The sequence below is a fragment of the Apis dorsata genome, unplaced genomic scaffold (assembly GCF_000469605.1).
Source record: "Apis dorsata unplaced genomic scaffold, Apis dorsata 1.3 scaffold_93, whole genome shotgun sequence".
Taxonomy (NCBI): domain Eukaryota; kingdom Metazoa; phylum Arthropoda; class Insecta; order Hymenoptera; family Apidae; genus Apis; species Apis dorsata.
The window spans coordinates 97,548-104,106 of NW_006263391.1; the positions used below are offsets into that span (position 1 = coordinate 97,548).

Sequence of the window (6,559 nt, forward strand, 5' to 3'; positions counted from 1 at the left end):
CTTTGTTACTGTGCTCGTTTTAGAGTATGTAGTAAATGTTGTATCGTCTGGCCGACGTGCATTCCGGCCCATCGTCATCGTCCAGTCAAGGGCAAATCGCGATTTTTATTAGTGTTGCGTAAGAAAGAGTTTCGGTTTGAATTAGTGTTGCGTCTTAAAAAATTTCGTGCTTGTATTTCAATATATATAATTATCATTGTAATTACAACAATTAATAATTATTAATTAGTAGTAACTAGTAGTAATTAATTAGTAATTAGAATAATTTTTTTTTTTTTTTTTTTACTTGAATTGCAAAAAATATTATTTTTCAATTAATTGTTTGAAGTAGCTTCTCTTTTTGAAATAATAGTAAATTTTGTATTCAATTTATCCTAGTAATTAGTGTTGCGCTGATGAATATTCGCGTTTTTTAAAGTAGTGTTGCGCTATTGAATGATCGCGTTTTTGAAGTAGTGTTGCGTCAATAATATGCCCAAAATTTTGACTGGAATTACGTTCCTGGACCACCTAATGCGGTTAGAAGAGCATTAGGGTGGTTTATACGACGGTAGCCACCAAGATGGCTGCATCTTCCGCTATTAGTGTTGCGTTTGTTTAAACACGAGTGCATAAAATAGTGTATTAGAGTTGCGTGGATTAAATTAAAACGCTCCGTCGAGTATTGCTTCCGGGAATGTATTCTGTCTTTTTTTTTCTTTTTTTTTTTTTTTGATCGATTAAGAATTGCATTGCAAGTATAATAATAAAGCACTCTTCGCGATTTGTTTTATTTTTTATTATAAATTAGTATATTAGTGTTGCGAAATGAGAAAAGATTCCACTCACGCGTTGTCCGGGTTCATATATTGAGTGGATTATTTATTTTGGTAGCCCTTCTGGCTACCTTTTTTCTTCTTTTCAGCACCCCATTATGTTTAAAGGGCATTTGTTAATGGAAATACTTTGTTATTTCTGAAAATGTTTCATTTTTATATGTAATATTATTTAATATTATTTAAATTTGTTTTTTGATCATTCTGAATTAAATTTCCAAAAAAATTTCAATTCTAAATTTGCAAAATTTTGATTGAAAAAAAAAAAGAAATGTGAATTACTTAACAATATTTTCATTGTTTTGTTCTTATTACATGTTTTCTTTTCAGGTACATTTTTTTTTTTTTAAGTACTAATCCAATAAATGAGTTTGTTTCAGGTTGATTAACTTTTAGGATGTAATGTTTAAGGATCAAACGTGTAGGCATAAGGTCAAAGATTCTTGAGAGGAAAAGAAAGAAATATATGTAAGAGGTAAAATATATATGGATAAAATTAAATAAATTAACTATTTTATGTAACAAAATTTTTTTGTGGAAGAATTTGGATTTTTATTAATCTATTTTGAGTTTTTTAGATAAAGAGAAGTTATATACTTTGTTACTTCAAAATTCAATTGCTTAACAATATTTTCATTGTTTTATTCTTATTACATATTTTCTTTTCAGATCCAATTTTTTTTTTAAATACTAATCCAATAAACGAGTTTGTTTCAGGTTGATTAACTTTAAGGATCAAATGTGTAGGTATAAGGTCAAAGATTCTGGAGAGGAAAGGAAAGAAAAAGAGTATATGTAAGTAAAATTAAAAAAAAGAAATATATGTAAGACATAAAATATAAATATGGATAAAATTTATAAATTAACTATTTTATGTAACAAAATGTTTAATTTCTTTGTGGAACTTTCAAAGAATTTGGATTTTTATTAATCTATTTTAAGTTTTTCAGATAAAAAGAAATTATTTACTTGCTTCTTACTTCAAAATTCAACATTGAAGATTCAACGTTGAAGATTGACATATTTTTCCAGAATTCAACATAGAAGACACATACCTTTCCATATCCTTCTTCTCCTGTTTATTATATTCAGATATTTGTTGTAATTAGGAATTTTAGAATTAAGAATTTAATTAGGAAATATTTTGAATTAAAATATTAGTGTAATACTCTATATAATAAGTTATTAAGAATAAGTTATTTATAAGACAATAGTATATAAGATATAGATTAAGCAAAATATATTTATAAGTGCATGCAAGGGTGTTAATTATAAGATAAAATGAAGTAGTATAGATAAGTAGATAATTAATGGGAAAAATGCATGTAGTTCAATGCATGTAACGCAATGCACGCAGTCAATGCACATAGCTTAATGCACATGGCTTAATGCACGCAGCGCAATGCATGGTGGTGGAATGCTTATTTTGCTTATTTTTTTTTCTTTCTTTTCACGCTTTTTAACTATCAATTATTTTCATTCTCGTGATAAGAACGAAGATATTGATAGGAAGTAATATCTCTTAATTTTAATTGAGAAATATTACTTTTAGATTTAGATTTTCGCGTCGGTTTTCCTTCAAGTTTCCTTTTGTTATTTGATTTACACAACGATCAACGGTTTGGACGTTTTGTAAATGTGCATCAAAAGGAAAATTTATTTAAAAAAATATTAATTAAAAAAATTTTTGCGCAAAAGGAGGGTGGATGGGACGTCGTGGTTAGGGTGGGTCTCCAAAGCAGCAACCTCCACGCGGTGAGACCTGGGTCAGTATTATTTGCTACATTAATTATTAATTGTATCGCAATTGATGTAATTATTATGTACTAGCAAATAATACTAGCTAATTGGCTGCAATCGCGATTATTTTTTTATATAAAGCATGCTAAAAATTAAGAACTTATTTTAAGAACTTAATTTTTTATAAAAGTTTTGTTGTCATTTGTATTAGTTGGTAGCATGTTATTATAATTAGTAAAAAATGATAGCATGTAAAAATTTAAATATAAGATATTTTGTAATATACATTATATTGTATTAGTAATAAGGCGTAACAAATGTAAATTCTGTGCATTGCTAATAAGTTACCATCTAACGAGATAAACCAACATATGTGTGTTATATTATATTTGGTGAGATAGAAGAGGCTTAATGCCTGCACTCTCAAGGTAATTAACTTACCAGCAATGCACAGTACTAATGTTCTTTAAGGTCGGTATTTCGGAACGTGTTGTATAGACTTCCGTAAGATGTCGGTATATTCTGTTTCTTGTCGGTAAAAACGTGTCGATATTTCAGAATTCTCTAACGAAAATGTATTACTGTTGTAGATAAAGCAGAAACGTCAACAGTCGATATAGAAGAATACTTTGATATAAATCTACGATCGGTAAGATGTTAAAAAGTAGCCGAAGAATCATAATTCTTGGATGATCGTACACGAATTATAGTTGAAAATAATGGACACAGATGGAGTTTAAAGAGGTTAGTTTCGCGTTACTGTCATAGAACGAAACAGCTGTTGTCTCGAGTTCGGGGGTGGTATCTACTGTCAGATGCTCCGCCTATAAATCAACCGAGCTCATGGGGGAGACAGGCCGACGCCATGTTAACATACATAAACAAACCTTGCGCGCCCTAACTGATAAACGGCGAAAGCTGCGCGCAACAAGCGATCGTACGCTAAAATAAAATAAATCTCGCGTAAGTAGTTTTTTTTTTCTTCTTTTTTCATGAGACAATATTTTTGTCGACGAAACAATAAAAACGTCAATTTTTAAAAGAAATTATCAAGATTAATTTAAAAAAAAAATACCGTAAGAAATTATTTAAGCGAAATTGTCGATTCAATCGGATTAAAAGGTGGTAAAAATGAAAATGCAGACAATGAAATATGTACGAAGTGTCTATTCACAGTTAGATGTTTTCACGAAGAAAAATTAAACAGGCTGCCAGGAATAATTAATAAATGTCAATCAGTTCCGTGGAATCGAAGGTGTTGGTGAAGAGAAGTACCAGCTAAAATGATTTTATGCCTGTCTTATGAACAATCTAATGTTACCCGACCAATGGACAAAGATCATAGGACGGCTAATGGTCGAAGACTCGTCCGTCTCGAAGACCCGAGACTAATCAGCGGGAGCATTAATCATCCCCGTGGATCCTCGACCCAATTTTCGGTAAGGTCAAGTCGCAATGGAGACGTTGATTGGATTCCACGTCAGACCAGAAGTAAACACCTTTCCTCCCTCCCCTCCTATACGATTCTCTACGAGATCCATCCCAATCTCTTTTCTTTCGATTGAAACGATCGTTTAACCAGCAATAGAAAATATCATCTTTATCGCCTCTTTTAATTTACCTTATTAATTTACAGTTAAGCCAAGATCTACTACTACGCCCCAACGCTTCCCAACTCTCTCACAATTTATACCCAATTAATACCCAAGAATTGAAATAGCGAATCTAATTCACTTTTAATTCCGGATTAACCAAGATTTATCTCGAAATGATTGAAATTTCCATAATTTTACGATTTCTTAAAAAGGATCTCCCTTTTTCAATATAATAACGTAACTTTTCGTTTTTTGATAAAAAAATTTTACTAACAATCTTATAAAATGATTAAATATATTTCCAATAGTTTTTTTTTTTTAAAGAAACTTTAATAAAAATCGTAGAATAGAATAGAAGAATGATCTTTCCTTAGGGATAATGGATAACTAGAGAGATGTTAGAGATATTATGACGACGAAACGAATCTCCCTTTTATTGTTGATGCGGTCGGTGGAAAAAAAAATATACGCTTGGTAATTGTAAACCGTGGCCACCATGGTTGGCGTGGTTGGACCGTTTATCATCATCTCTATAGGTCGGTCGAAGCGAGATTCGGGGGTTCACCCGTGCTAAGAGTTAAAACCTCAGCATGACTGGTGGCCTCGGTAGCCGATAGACGTGTCATTTACGCGTCTACGAATCAATAGCTGCTTCACTTTACACCCACCTTACATCATTAGTCATTTTATAGGGCCGTTATACAGTGTACCCTCTTTACATGCCCCCGGGAATCTCTCTCCCCTCTCTATCCATACGCTCTTGTTCCTCTCCTTTTATTATAGATACCGAGCTGATCGCGCTTTTGTTAGGTATCCGATGGATTTTCCCTTGTTTTCCCTCGATTCTCTGGAATTTTTAATTAGGATCTTCTTCATCACACTCTAAGAAAATTTTTCGAGAAAGGTATTTTAATTTCGAGTAAACTAGGATTTCAACGAAAACTGAATATTATAGTTGTTTTTTTTTTAAAATTTCTTGAATATTTTTTTGAGATTCGAACATTTTCTATGGGTTTTTCGTTGTTTCTCTAGTTTTCTGGAATTTTTAATTAGGATCTTCTTCATCACATTTTAAGAAAATTTTCGAGGAAAGTATTTTAATTTCGAAAAGATTAGGATTTTAAGGAAAGTTGAATATGTTTTTTTAAGTTTTAAGAATATTTTTTTGAGATTCGAAAATTTTCTATGGCTTTTTCGTTGTTTCGCTCGTTTTCTGGAATTTTTAATTAGGATCTTCTTCATCACACTTTAAGAAAATTTTCGAGGAAAGTATTTTAATTTCGAAAAGATTAGGATTTTAAGGAAAGTTAAATATGTTTTTTTGAGTTTTAAGAATATTTTTTTGAGATTCGAAAATTTTCTTCTTCATCACACTCTAAGAAAATTTTCGAGAAAGATATTTTAATTTCAAGAAAACTAGGATTTTAACAAAAGCTGAATATTATAGTTTTTTTTTAAATTTCTTGAATATTTTTTTGAGATTCGAAAATTTTCTATGGCTTTTTCGTTCTTTCGCTCGTTTTTTGGAATTTTTAATTAGGATCTCTATCATACTCAAGGAAAATCTTCGAGGAAGGTATTTTAATTTCGAAAAGATTAGGATTTTAAGGAAAGTTGAATATATTTTTTTGAGTTTTAGGAATATTTTTTTGAGATTCGAAAATTTTCTATGGGTTTTTCGTTGTCTCGTTCGATTTTTTAATTAGGATAGTCTATTGAAGAAAATATTCGAGAAAAATATTTTAATTTCGAAAAAATTAGACGAAAGTTGAATATATTTTTTTGAGTTTTAGGAATATTTTTTAAGATTCGAAAATTTTTCTGAAATTTTTAATTAAGACTTCTATCACATTCGAAGAAAAATTTCGAGAAAAGTATTTTAATTCCGAAATTAGGGTTTTAACGAAAGTTGATTGTGGCTTTTTTTCGAAAATTTTCGAATATTTTTAGATTATAGGTTTTCTATTATTTTGTTTAATTTTGTATAATTTTTATTTAGGACGCTTTCTTTTATTCTCGAAGAAAATTTTCGAAAATTAGAATTTTAACGAAAATCGAATATTATAGTTTCTTTTTGACTTTTAGAAATATTTTTTCCAAACTTTTATATTACATTTAGATCTCTAATTCTTTTTTTATAAAATTCCCAATTTCATTTATTGTATAATTTTTCATTTTCCTCAACACAATCAACCCTCCCTCTTCAACCCTCTTTAAATTAACGTAGCCTTCACCGAAATAAAACACTTTTAATCCATTTTCACATCCTATAAAATTCCTTCCCTTCTATAATTTACTTCACACGTATCATCCTCTCAAAATTACTCCACAAAAAAAAAAAAGAAACAAAACCTCTATCTCCTAATCTATCTCCTAAAATCACAGAGAAGAGCAGAGAGAAAAGCATCG

At 30.0% G+C, this 6,559-nt stretch overlaps 1 long non-coding RNA gene across 3 annotated transcripts; it reads left to right on the top strand.

Annotated features, from left to right (window-relative positions):
* Positions 1–1,485: 1,485 nt before the first annotated feature.
* On the top strand, positions 1,486–3,994 carry LOC116185078. 3 transcript variants are annotated; one of them, XR_004149830.1, is made up of 3 exons: positions 1,486–3,204; positions 3,324–3,518; positions 3,719–3,994. It is a non-coding gene; the product is annotated as an uncharacterized LOC116185078 (long non-coding RNA). The 3 variants fall into 3 exon arrangements; XR_004149829.1 differs by having other exon boundaries at positions 3,732–3,994; XR_004149831.1 differs by having other exon boundaries at positions 3,763–3,994.
* Positions 3,995–6,559: the final 2,565 nt, after the last annotated feature.